Source organism: Hemiscyllium ocellatum, chromosome 47 (genome assembly GCF_020745735.1).
Source record: "Hemiscyllium ocellatum isolate sHemOce1 chromosome 47, sHemOce1.pat.X.cur, whole genome shotgun sequence".
In the NCBI taxonomy this organism is placed as follows: domain Eukaryota; kingdom Metazoa; phylum Chordata; class Chondrichthyes; order Orectolobiformes; family Hemiscylliidae; genus Hemiscyllium; species Hemiscyllium ocellatum.
The window spans coordinates 3,865,858-3,879,815 of record NC_083447.1 but is presented as its reverse complement, the minus strand read 5'-3'; the positions used below and the strand labels follow the sequence as shown (position 1 = coordinate 3,879,815).

The 13,958-nt window shown below is 44.1% G+C and overlaps 1 protein-coding gene across 3 annotated transcripts in view; it reads left to right on the top strand.

Moving 5' to 3' along the window:
* pak4 (p21 protein (Cdc42/Rac)-activated kinase 4) overlaps positions 1-13,958 on the top strand; it is a 136,165-nt gene that overhangs the window by 51,172 nt on the left and 71,035 nt on the right. Inside the window, exon 1 of one of the 3 annotated variants that reach the window (XM_060855975.1) lies at positions 8,889-9,045. The exons of 1 other annotated variant lie outside the window; for it this stretch is intronic. The gene's annotated coding sequence lies outside the window, so the exon portion shown is untranslated. Of the gene's footprint in view, positions 1-8,888; positions 9,046-12,248; positions 12,268-13,958 lie in introns of those variants that run through there. One more of the 3 variants, XM_060855977.1, reaches the window with a different exon arrangement.

The following is a 13,958-nucleotide window of genomic DNA, read 5'->3' as shown; positions in this document are numbered from 1 at the left end:
GACACCTGGAGGAATAATTCTGCCTTTTTCTTCTTTCCTATGTGCTGTCAGTGAAGTTTTATCTTTGTGAGATATTCCATGAATGAAGTGGACTTGCAATAAGTGGGAGTTAATCTAAAATTGAGCATAATTTGTGAAACTGGCACAGGGCTGAGATTCTTTGTACATTTTGCTGGTCAGAAAATAGATTGCTCCAATTTATAATACAGTACTGTAATAATTCAAAATTTTTGTTCCCAGCTTATTAGCAAAACTGAAATGTCTCCTGCTCCACCAATCTAATATGAGCAACTGGCAGAGAGACAAGAGAGGCTGTTGTTCAAAAAGAAATCTAGCCACTGTAGTGAGACAATGAGCAGCAGCAATGCGTAAACACAGCAGAGTGCCACAGGGCAAACTGAATAACATGCCTTTGAAGAGTTGGCCTTGCATAGAAGGGGAGATCCCAGGGGCAGTGGAGTGACATGAACGGTCACTTGTAATTGGGGATGATACAGTAGACCAGTTTAATCATAAACTTGCTTACTGCATCAATGCTAGTATTCTATAGGGCATATGTCATTAGTTTTGCGTGGAATGATACAAAACACGAAGGCCATTTGGTCCAGTGTCTATTCCAGCTCTTCTAAAAAGCTACCCAATTAGCTTTGCTGCCTGACTGTTTCCCCGCAACCGTATCAGATTGCTCCCTTCAAAATTTATCCAATTAATTTTGCTTCTTTCTCTACTTCCAGAAGTGCTTTCAAATCATAACTCTGAGCAAATATTTTCCCCGATCTCTCCTTTAGTTCTTTTGCCAATTACCTTAAATTTGTACCCTCTGTATTCCATTAGAAGCAGGTTCTCATTACTTATATTCATCAAAACCATTCACATGCAACTGTCAAGACGTAAAAACAGCGCTTGCTCCTTGTGTTATATAATTTATATGTGAGATAAAGTAATCACTATCTTCAGATACTAACTACTTTTGAAGGAATAAAATCAATAATGTGAATTCTGAATAAAAACCGAAAGAACTGCTGTAAATCAGAAACACGAACAGAAACAATGGAAAAGCTCGTCAGGTCTGGCAGCATCAGTGAAGAGAAATCAGTGTTAACATTTCGGGTCTGATTCTGAGGAAGGGTCACCTAACCCAAAATGCGAACTCTGATTTCTCTTTACATGTGCTGCCAGACCTGCTGAACTTTTCCAGCAATTTCTGTTTTTGTTGAATCTGAATTATGATATGGATGCTCTATAAGTAGGTGTACTGTACATTAAACTATAACAAACCATCTTGTTCCCTTCTAATATTTTCATCCTCACTCTGCTAGTGTTCCAATAAAGTGCAGAGCAAGCTGGAGGAACAGCGTCTCAGTTTCCATTTAAACACTTCACCACCTCTTGGACTCAGAGTTCCACAAATTCAGAAGATAACCTTTGTGCTTCATATTTTCTTACAGCTCTTGGTGATGTCTTCTTTGTGTCTGGCTGGCAGAACGGATCCATTTTCTCCATTTCACAATTAACATTTGCACTTATTTTACATCTCTTTAACTTCTCTTTACCAACATTATCACTGCTTATGTCTTTTGCTCTGAGCGTACACTCATTCTGTTCCATTTTCTGCCACTCCTCTCTTTACAGCATAATAAACAGCATTTTCCAGCTCCTTTCAGTTACACAGAAGAGTCATGCTGAACTTGAAACGTTAACTGTTTTTTTCTCCAGACTTTTTTTTTAAGATTAGATTCCCTACAGTGTGGAAACGGGCCATTTGGTCCAACAAGTCCACACTGACCCCCCAAAGACTAACCCACCCAGATCCATTTCCCTCTTGACTAATGCACCTAGCACTATGGGCAATTTAGCATGGCCAATTCACCTGGCCTGCGCATCTTTGTGACTGAGAGGAAACTGGAGCACCCGGAGGAAACCCACACAGACACTGGGAGAATGTGCAAACTCCATACAGTCAAGATGGGAATCGAACCTGGGTCCCTGGCATTGTGAGGCAGCAGTACTAACCACTGAGCCACTGTGGCTTGTTGAATTTCTCTTAGCATTTTGTTTTATTTCAGATTACCAGCGTCCACAAAATTTTGCTTTTGTATGCCCTTCTGCTGTACTAAAATCCAACTAAAATCCCTGATGTATTATTGAGTATCAGTGAGTGGTGAGGTGCTCTAGTGTAACTTAGCTTTGTTTCAAATCAGTTTTCCTCCCCACAGTTGCAGTTTTAACCTGCAGTAAACTAAAGATAAGTAATCTTTTGAGGAAGTGTTCATTGAAGGGGAGGCAGTTTCCTCATGATATCATTGCTGGACTGTCATCCAGAGACCCAAGTAATGTTCTAGGTCCCGGGTTTGAATCCTGCTGCTAGCCAGATGGTGGAAACCTGAACTCAATAAAGAATGTGGAATGAAGGATCTAATAATGACTGTAAAACCATTGTCAGAAAACCCATCTGGTTCCCTAATATTCTTAAGGGAAAGAAACTGCCATCCTTACCTGCCTGGCCTACGTGTGAATCCAGACCCATAGCAATGTGTTTAACCCTTAACTTTTAGGGGCCAAAGATGTCTACATCTGGTGAATGAATTCTTAAAAAAATAAAATAAGGTTCCTATTATCAGAGCAGTTTTAATTCCAGGGTGCAAGCACTCCCGAACCAATTCCTACTGATTATGCTGCTAAATGTGTTTCTCTTCATCTAGATCTAGAACTCTACCATTTTATTTAGCAATATAAATGGCAAACTGGCATATGAACCAATTATTGAATTCCAAATTTAAAATGATGTGCTTGGAAGTAACTTGCATTTTAAAATACTTCCCACGTTACTGTATAATTTTGTGTCTGTCAGTTCCAGTTGTATTTAAGTGTAAATCCCCTATTGCGCCACTTTTCTGCTCATGTTCATGAGTAAACAATCAGATATGCATCCGTACTAATCATATGACTTTTTAAAATAATCATGTGGGTGTTGCTTGCTGTGCTGGCAATTATTGTCAATTTTTTTGATCTGAATGGCTTGCTAGGACTATTTCAGAGGGCAGTTCAGAGTTATTGCTGTGGGTTTGGAATCATATGCAGGCCAAGCCAACTAAGGCTGCTAGCTTTTCTTCCCTGCAAGACATTATTGAACCAGATTGGTTTGAATGCCAGTTGACAATGGTTACATGGTCACCATTTAGGCTAGCTTTTTAATTCAAAATTTTGTTCCTAAATTTAAATTCAAAGGCGTGATCATATTTGAATTCATGTCCCTCAACCATTAGCATGTGCTTCTGGATTAGATTAGATTACTTACAGTGTGGAAACAGGCCCTTCGGCCCAACAAGTCCATAACGACCCGCCGAAGCGCAACCCACCCATTCGCCTACATTTACCCATTTACCTAACACTACGGGCAATTTAGCATGGCCAATTCACTTGACCTGCACATCTTTGGACTGTGGGAGGAAACCGGAACACCTGGAAGAAACCCATGCAGACGCGGGGAGAATGTGCAAACTCCGCACAGACAGTCGCCTGAGTCAGGAATTGAACCCGGGTCTCTGGCGCTGTGAGGCAGCAGTGCTAACCACTGTGCCACCGTGCCGCCCACATTACTAGGCCATTGATATTGCCATTAGTCAAAAAGTGTGGCGCTGGAAAAGCACAGTTGGTCAGACAGCATCCAAGCAGCAGGACAGTCAATGTTTCAAGCATAAGTTCTTCATCAGGGATGTGGGGGTTGCTGAGAGACAAATGGGAAGGGAGCGGGGCTGGGGGCTTGGGGGGGGAAGGTAACTGGGAATGAGATAGGTAGATGAAGTTGGGGGGGAATGGTGATAGGTCACAGTCGAGCAGTTAGGAGGGAAGGAAGATGGACAGGTAGACAGTTCAAGAGGGCAGTGCTGAGTTGGTGGGTTGGATTTGGAATAAGGTTGGGGAAGGGGAGATGGGGAAACTGGTGAAATTGACATTGATTCCATGTTCTAGCGGATTTCCTCAACTTCTCGCACCCCTGCCCTTGAACCCGAACCCTCCAACCGCAACAAGGTTATAGAACCCCATGGTCCTCACCTTCCTCCCCACCAATAATCAGATACAATGCATTATCTTCTGCCATTTCTGCCACCTACAGTCAGACTACACCACCAGAGAGGTATTTTCCTCTCCACCCCTTTCTACATTCCGCAGACTATTCCCTTCCCCACTCCCAGCAGCTTCCCCTGCTACCACACGAGGTGTAAAACCTGCACCCATACCTCCATCCAAGGCCCCAAAGCATCCTTCCACATCCGATAGAGGTTTTCCTGCACCTCCAAGCACCTCATCTACTGTGTCCGTTGGTCTCGATGTGGTCTCCTCTACATTAGGGAGACAGGATGCCAACTTATGGAATGTTTCAGAGAATATCTCCGAGACACGTGCACCAATCAACCCCACAGCCTTGTGGCAAACACTTCAACTCCCCCTCCCATTCCATCAAGCACATGCAAGTGCCTGGCATCCTCCACTGCCAAATCCTAGCCACCTGACACCTGGAGGAACAACACCTCATCTTCTGCTTTGGGACCCTCTAACCACCTGGGATCAATGTCAATTTCACCAGTTTCCCCATCTCCCCAACCCCCGACCTAACCCAGATCCATCCCTCCAACTCGGCACTGCCCTCTTGAACAGTCCTATCTGTCATCTTCCTTCCCACCCAGCTCTCTGCTCCAACTTATCACCATCATCCCCCACCTTCATCTACCTATCACATTCCCAGCTACCTTCCCCCCCCCCCCCACCCCAGCCCACTTCCCCCCCCTCCTATTTATGTCTCTGCCACCTTGAGCACCCCCACATTCCTGAAGAAGAGCTTATTCTCAAAACATCAACTCTCCTGTTCCTCGGATGCAGCCTGACCGGCTATGATTTTCCAGCGTCACACTTTTTGATTCTGATCTCCAGCATCTGCAGTCCTTACTTTCTCTTGATATTGCCAATACGTCACTGCCTTCCCTAAATCTCTCCAGTCCACATTGTGAACTAAACCATTAAAGTTCAAGCGATCTGTTTTATACCAACTAGCCGAGTACCAACAGGAGACCCTTGGCCTCTGCTCGGCAAGGGTTTGAGTTCCTGTGGATATGGATTAGTGTGGGATCAACTATGGTTGTATTTTTCCCATATTCCTTACCACCACAGCCTTCCAATCCTTACTTGTTGTGGTTCTGTTCGCCGAGCTGGGAGTTTTTGTTGCAAACGTTTTGTCCCCTTTCTAGGTGACATCCTCAGTGCTTGGGAGCCTCCTGTGAAGCGCTTCTGTCATGTTTCCTTTGGCATTTATAGTGGCTTGTCTCTGCTGCTTCCGGTTGTCAGTTGCTGTCCGCTGCAGTGGCCGGTATATTGGGTCCAGGTTGATCAACAAACACATCGATCTGGACCCAATATACCGGCCACTGCAGCAGACAGCAACTGACAACCGGAAGCGGCAGAGACAAGCCACTATAAATGCCGAAGGAAACATGACAGAAGCACTTCACAGGAGGCTCCCAAGCACTGAGGATGTCACCTAGAAAGGGGACGAAACGTTTGCAACAAAAACTCCTAGCTCGGCGAACAGAACCACAACAGCGAGCACCCGAGCTACAAATCTTCTCCCAAACTTTGAAAATCCTTACTTGTGTGTAGATGTGGCAAATCACCCCTGGTTAAAGCAGCAGTAGATCTGGACCTATGAAACTGGATACAAGTCTGCACTGTCAAGGGGTTGAAGGTGGGGAAAAAGATAAACCCAAGTAATTCGTAAAGTGAGGCTGCCTTAATTTTTTCTCTTGCTCATTCCCAGTTAAAAACGAGTCCTTCTGCAGTGTGCTGTATCAATGAAAACAGAAGTGAGCTAACTCCTCTCTTTCACCCTCAGCAGTAGGCACCCATACTCATTCCCATCTGTTATATTTTCCACCGGTTTGCCAGCTTCTTGTCAGGCAAAAGAATATTTATGCTGTCAGTGCTCAACTCTGTTGTCAGGCAAACGATAATGTGATCTTGGAGACAGTGGAGGCAGACAGCAGTTTAATTGTGTGCGCTCATGTTCTGCGTGCTTGGGTCAGATTTATGAGACTTGTACATTTCAATTTTTCGATCCTCGCAATTTAATGATCAGTTCTCTGGTAATGATTTAAAATTTGAGAGCACTACACCAGAAGACTGAAGAACAAGAAGATACTTGAGGCTGAACCTTTGATGCATTCTCAAAGCTGTTCTCTCTTGCATCTTGCTGCCCACCAGACCCGTGGCTCAGTTGGATTTTTGTTAATGCCCTCTCATGTGAAGCATTCGTTGTCAAGGTCAAGCATTCAGTAATGTTGCAACACGGCAGATACAGAGCAAGGTTTCTACTCTACCTCAACATGTCTGAGTCCTGACCTCAAGACATTTTTTCCATACCTCCTATCTGAATAATTTCATTGGCGAGTTTAGGGGATGTTGGCTGTGTCTACTAAACTTGCATTTGCATTTTGTCTTTCAGAGCCTCAGTAAATCAATTTTTTGAAGCATAGTTATTGTTATAATGGAGGAAATGGGGCAATCCATTTGCACACAGCAAGCTCCCACAAACAGCAGTTGGTTTCTTGTCGAGAAAATCAGGGAGAACAGCCCTGTTGTTTGAAATATGCAGTGGTTTTTGATATTGATTTTTTTTAAAATCCACTTTGACGGCCAGAACAGGCCTTGGTTTAACCCACCTTGTGAAAGATGATTTTTTTTTACCGTTATTTATACAATTAACAGTAGGGTCTTGGGTAATGTTGTAGAACAGAGGGACCTAGGGGTGCAGGTACATATTCTTTGAAGTTTGCATCACATCTAGACAGGGTGGTTAAAAAGGCATTTGACATGCTTGCCTTCATTATTCAGTCCTTTGAGTATAGGAGTTGGAAAGTCATGTTGAGGTTGTGCAGGACATTGGCGAGATGTCTTCTGGAGTACTGTGTCCAGTTCTGGTCAACCAGTTATAGGAAGGACATTATCAAGTTGGTGAGGGTTCAGAAGAGATTTACCAGGATGTTGCCAGATGGGGAAAGTGAGTTATAAAGAAAGGCTGGACAGGCTAGGATGTTTTTCACTGGACCATAGGAGGTTGAGAGCTGATAAAAGTTTATAAAATAATGAGGTATAGATAGATTTAATGATAGTTGTCTTTTCTCTAGGCTGGGGGAGTTTCAAGACTAGGGGGCACCTTTTTTTGAGGTGAGAGGAAAGAGATTTAAAAAAGACATATTTTGTTTTACAGAGGCTGGTTCATGAGTGGAATGAACTTGCTGAGGAAGTGGTGAATATGGGTACAATTATGACATTTAAAAGACATTAGGATAGATACATGAATAGGAAAGGTTTGGATGGATACGGGCCAGGAGCAGGCAGGTGGGTCTAGTTTAGTTTGGGATTGTGTTCGGCATGGACTAGTTAGAGAGAAGTGTCTGTTTCTGTGCTGTGTGGCACAATCTCTGGAGCAGCTGGGACTTGAACCTTGGCTCAGAGGTAGGGTCACTACCAGTGTGCCACAAGAAGCCTCTGCAATAGAAGGATATGCTGATAGGGTGAAGTGAAGAATGGTGTGAAGGAGTACGAGGTGTCTACCAACACCCTCGAGAATTTCAGGGAGAAGTGGGCACTGCAGGGAGTGGAGTGCTTTAGTTCCCCTTCCAACTCTATTTTGATTTAATTCGTGGCCTCCTCTTCGCTGTTTGATCACGCAGCATTGCTCTCTGAGAAGGACACTGCTTGTTACTAGCTATTTGGGTGTTTCCTTTAAAAAAAACATGTGAGGTGGCTGGTGTGGAGCATGGTTTTCATGGCTAAAATAGTTTGTTTCTGTATTTTGCAAATTGTCTCAAATTAGTATTAATGAACTGTGGCCTCTCCATTTCTTGAGCACCCAGAACCACGGGGGGAGTCTAATCGTCTTTATTCGATTCCCAACAATGTGGAAACAGGCCCTTCGGCCCAACAAATCCACACCAACCCTCCAAAGAGCAATTCACCCAGACCCATTCCCTCTGAATGACGCACCTAACCTATGGGCAATTTAGCATGGCCAACTCACCTGGCCTGCACATCTTTGGACTGGGGGAGGAAACGGAGCACCCTGAGGAAACCCACACAGACATAGGGGAGAATGTGCAAACTCCACGTAGACAGTTGCCCGAGGCTGGAATTGAACCTGGGACCGTGAAACAGCAGTGTTAACCACTGAGCCACTGTGTCGCCTCAACACCATAACTGCTGGAGACCTCAACGGATCCGTTTGCCAGCACTTTAAGGCAAATCCATTGCAAGCAAAACACTTGAATACTCGAGATATGCTGCAAACAAAAATATAACCCCCTGCATCCCATTTTATTTGCCATGTGGTGCGGGTGTTGGACAAGGTCAGAAGTCACACACCAGCTTATAGTCCCAACAGATTTATTTGGAATTATTAGCTTTCGGAGCGCTGCGATTTTATATGCAGCTCAGTGTAGGGATGCTAGCTGCTAAACTTTCTCGTCATTGCCCAGGAAGAACTAATTTAAGAAATCAAACGGGAGTTTTCCTTGAGGGGGGTGGGGTGTGCGGGGGAGGGAGAGAGATGAACTCATTAATCTGCAGCTCAGTGGCTTTGAGAGAGGTCGGTGTTCCTTCAGCTCCCAGGGTTTGTGCAGGGCTCTGGTGGCAAGGAGTGAAAAGACTCGCTTTAGTAGTAGGCTGGAGTGAAAAAGCAGACTGCAGCAGCTCAGGCTCTGAGTGTGTGAAGGATTCGGAGCTCTGCGTGAAACTACACTCCTGCGGTTTGTGCCGAATCAGGGGGCGTAGCCATGCCTTCGGTAAACGTCATGAAACTTGTTTGGAGTGGTTAAAGCACCGAGCCAACGAAACTGATGTAACATAATCCCCGTGGCGGTAGGGAAAACATTGACTTCTTTATCTGGGAGGCTGAAAGCAGTATGAGGAAATGATCCTGCCTTGCAAAGTATTCAGAACCCCTGTCCCTTCGTGAAGATAAAAAATCTCAAAGAACAGGGGGGGGCTTGTAAGGTAAGCGCTTGCCCCTTCTCTGAGAGTTGGGCCTTTTTAATCCCGTTTTGTTTTGTTGGATCGAGTCGGAGTGCTGTCTGTTAATGAGTCACCGATTAAACACAGCATGGCTGAGCCAGGCCCAGCAAAAGCTGCTCTCTGCTGTTCTAGAGAGAGGCGCCTGCTGCAGCCCCCCAGTAGCACAGCAAGGATCCCCTTGCCGGTTTAGGTGGTGCTTGTGATATTGGAAGTGAAGAGTTTACATGCCATGTTAAGGAGTATTAATGGTGAGCGTGCTGGCTGATTCAGTTCCCCGTGATTGAGGAGCTTGTGCATGTGGAGTGAGTGGATGAAATCTGAGCTCACTGAACCCTGTTAAAACTCACCAGTAGTGTGAGAACAAATTGAGAGAGAATTCCGCAGCATACTCCACACACCCTCCTGCACAGGCGCGCACACAGGACAACAAAAAACATTTACTCATTCATACACTTGTTCCCTGACTCTGCCTCTCCACGCCCTCTCTCATTTTTTATCCTGATCACATTGAACATTACAAATAGTGGATTGGGTGCATTGTTATGGAAATTTCACAATGAACTAACCACTTTCTCTGCTACCTTTTGTTGTCTTCTGGGGCTATTGATTTCTGCTGGGTGGGCAGTGCTGAATCTTCCCTGCCTTATACCCAAGCTGGTCAGCTTTACCAGGCTGTTACAGAGTGATAGGTAATACAGCCAGGATCAATCCTGTCTTTGCCAGTCTATTTGGCACAAGATATTGCAGGGAGATAGGATAGTGAAGAAGGTCTTTGGTATGTTTTCCTTTATTGGTCAGAGTGTTGAGTGCATGAGTTGGGAGGTCATGTTGTGGCTGTACAGGACATTAGTTAGGCCACTTTTGGAATATTGTGTGCAATTCTGGTCTCCTTCCTATCGGAAGGATGTTATTGAAACATTCAGAAAAGATTTGCAAGGATGCTGCCAGGGTTGGAGGATTTGAGCTATAGGAAGAGGTTGAATAGGTTGGGGCTGTTTTCCCTGGAGTGTCGGAGGCTTAGACTTATAGAGGTTTATAAAATCGTGAGGGGCATGGATAGGATAAATAGACAAAGTATCTTTCCTGGTATGGGGGAGTCCAGAACTAGAGAGCATTGGTTTAGGGTGAAAGGGGAAAGATATAAAAGAGACCTAAGGGGAAGCGTTTTCACACAAAGGGTGGCACGTATATAAAATGAGCTGCCAGAGGAAATGGTGGAGGCTAGTACAATTGTAGCATTTAAAAGGCATCTGGATGGGTATATGAATCGGAAGGGTTTGGAGGGATATGGGCCAGGTGCTGGACTAGATTGGGTTGGGATATCTGGTCGGCGTGGACTAGTTGGACCGAAGAGTCTGTTTTCATGCTGTACATCTCTTATGATTCTGTGATTATAAATATCAAAATGATGTATTAAAGAATTTTATGTGTGACCATATTGGTAATAATTAGTCATTGAGATATACAGTATAGGAAAAAAATTGTGCATGTGATAATTTTGTTATATATTCATGGGCCGCAGTATCAGTGGTCTGCACCAGTATCACTAACTGCCCTTGAAAAAGTTGTGTGGTACTGGAAAAGCACAGCAGGTCAGGCAGCATCTGAGGACCAGGAGAGTTGACGCTTTCTGCATAAGTTCTTGATGAAGGGCTTATGCCCAAAATGTAGAGACTCCTGCTCCTTGGATACTGCCTGGTCTACTGTGCTCTTCCAGTATTACACTTCTTGACTCTGATCTCCAGCATCTGTAGTCCTCATTTTCTCCTTGAGAAACTAGTGGTGAGCTAACACCTTTTGGTCATGATTTGTCTTTTTAAAAGCAGCCACTGAATACAACTGTTGTCCATTGTTTGGATTTTATTTTCACTTATCTGCAACAGCTGTTTGGTGTGGTGTTCAGTCATTCTAAACTTAATTCTACGCTGCTGTTTTTGCAAACCTCCACTGACCGTTTCTTGATTAAAGGCAATCACTGAGAAAGGGAGTGTTGGGAGTGCAAACTGCTGTAGATGCTGAAAAGGTGAACAGGTGACAGTCAGTCAAGAGAAGTGATAATGGGAGAGAAGGTTATGAGATAGTGAGAGTGAGCAATGAGGAGTAACCAAAAAAATCAAAGGGAGACAAACATAAATAATCCTATTAGCAGTTCCACAGAGATGCACTGTGCATTCATCACTCATCTGTTTGCCCAAGGGGTTAATTCCCTTCTGTTGTTTTACAGATATTTGCCCAGAGATTGTTCTGACCACCTCCTTTTCTCTGTGTTTGATTTGCCGAGGATTCTATTTAGGGATGTAATATAATTGCACAAAGTTTATTTTTTCTCTCATTGGGATATTCATCATCATGTTCTTGTGCCATCCTTTTAGATATGCTCTTCAATATCATCCCCCTCTTCCCAAGATGGCTACAGCATTGCAGCCAAGGCTTTTTGCTCCTCTCCAACTCTGACTTGTCCATTCTTTGATTTTCAAAACAGTTCAGTTCCTTGCCTTCCCGAATCATTCATTCCCCCTACAATCTATCCTTTTCAAAAATTCAATTGCTTCCCACATAACCACAACTTCCTGACTCTCAGAAGAGAGCAATATTTGCAGTAAATAATCATTTCAACGATCAACTTGACACATGAAAATCTTGCCACAAAGGTTACCCAAAAATCATAGCCTGCTGAAAGTGCAGTCCCTTCTTCACAAAGTATTTTTCAGACAAATGAAACAACTCCTTTTGACCAGTATTGATCGACAACAGAAAGTGGCAAAATTCATCAGGTTTCACCAACTCATCATTCATCTCATTCACTACTTGTGAGATCAGCCTAAAGCCAAGTTGACTGCAATAAGTGTCTATATTGCGTTGTGGAGAATTAAATTCCAATTTTTAAAAAAACTCATTGGTGGATATAGATGTCACTGGCTAGGCCAGTATTTATACTCTTCTAGGATTAGATTAGATTAGATTCTCTACAGTATAGAAACAGTCCCTTTGGCCCAACAAGTCCACACTGACCCTCCGAAGAGTAACCCACCCAGACCCATTCCCCTACCCTATATTTAACCTTGACTAATGTACCTAACACTATGGCCAATCTAGCATAGCCCGTTCACCTGACCTGCACATCTTTGGATTGTAGGAGGAAACCAGAGCACCTGGAGGAAACCTACACATGCACCATCTCTGATAGCCCTCAGGAAAGCAGTGGTAAGCTTCACCTTGGACCATTGTAGTCCTTGGGAATATAGAGAGACCTACTGTGCTGTTAGGGAGGGGGTTCCAAGATTGTAACTCTGCATTAGTGAAGGAATGGCAGCATAGTTACAAATCAGGATGGTGTGTGGGGGTTGGAAAGAAACTTGTAGATGATGTTCCCCTGCATCTGCTATCTTTGCCCTTCTAAGTGGTAGAGGTTGCATTGTTGTGGTTCTGTTCGCTGAGCTGGAAGTTTTTGTTGCAAACGTCCTAGCCAGGGAACGAAACGTTTGCAGCAAAAACTTCCAGCTCGGCGAACAGAACCACAACAACGGACACCCTAGCTACAAATCTTCAACCAGACTTTAAAGAGGTTGCATGTTTGGAAGGTATTGTTGGAGGAGATTTGCAGTGTACCATGTAGATATTATATACAGTACTGTGTGGTGAATAGTCCATGGTGAAGGTAGTACCAATGAAGCATGTGGATAGGGAGCCAATCAAGCTGTTACAGTTCGAGTCATGCAGCACTGAAACAGACCCTTCGGTCCAACTCGTCCATACCAATCAGACATCCCAATCTGATCGAGTCCCATTTGGCCCATACATCTCAACCCTCCCTAGTCATGTACCCATCCAGATGACTTTTAATTGTTATAATTGTACTCGCCTCCACCACTTCCTCTGGCAGTTCATTGCATACACAGTACCCTCTGGGTGAAAAAGCTACCCCTCAGCTCCCGCTTAAATCTTTCCTTTCTTACCTTAAACCTATTACCTGACAGGTTACATTCCGGGCAGCTTCACCATCTGTTCTCCTCACTCTCACTCCCTGCTCTGTCTACAACATAAAAAAAACACAATTTCCAGCCTCTGTCAGTTCTGACCAAGAGTTAGATCAGACTCCAGACTATTCCTGATGCAGAGCTTATGCTTGAAACGTCAACTCTCCTGCTCCTCGGTTGCTGCCTGACTGGTTGTGCTTTTCCAGCACCACACTTTTGACTCTGTTCTGCAACATCTGCAGTCCTTTCTTTCTCCCAGACACTTGACATGAACCGTTTTTCTCTCCATGCAATGTTTTTCCTGAATGGTGTCAAGATTCAAGTAGGAGCTGCACTCATCCAGATGAGCGTGGAATATTTCATCACACTCCTGACCTGTACCTTGTAGATGGTGGGCAGGCATTGGGTAAACTCAAGGTGAATTCTTTGTCACAAAATTCCTCATTTCTGACTTGCTGTCGTAGTGATGTGATAGTAATGGCTTTTCTGGGTGGTGTAACGTTGAACATTTCCTCCTACTGTAATATGTAGCTTCCTTTTATAGATTTGGAGGTGCCGGTATTGGACTGAGGTGTACAAAGTTTAAAAATCACAGGTTATAGTCCAACAGGCTTATTGGAAGCACTAGCTTTCGGAGCGGTGCTCCTTCATCAGGTGGTTGTGGAGTGTAAGATTCTAAGACACGGAACTTATAGCACAAGTTTACAGTGTGATGTAACTGAAATGATATATTGAAAAAGACCTAGATTGTTTGAACTGAAACTAACATGGTCATTCTAAAAGATGAGAGGCTTAACAAACAATCCGGGTCTTTTGTGTGATAGTGAGCTGGTTGATTATCTTTAGGTGTCAGCTGAGGTATGACTCTCGGCCGAGGCATTGGGAGAACTCCCTTGCTCATTGGAAGAGTGGCATATG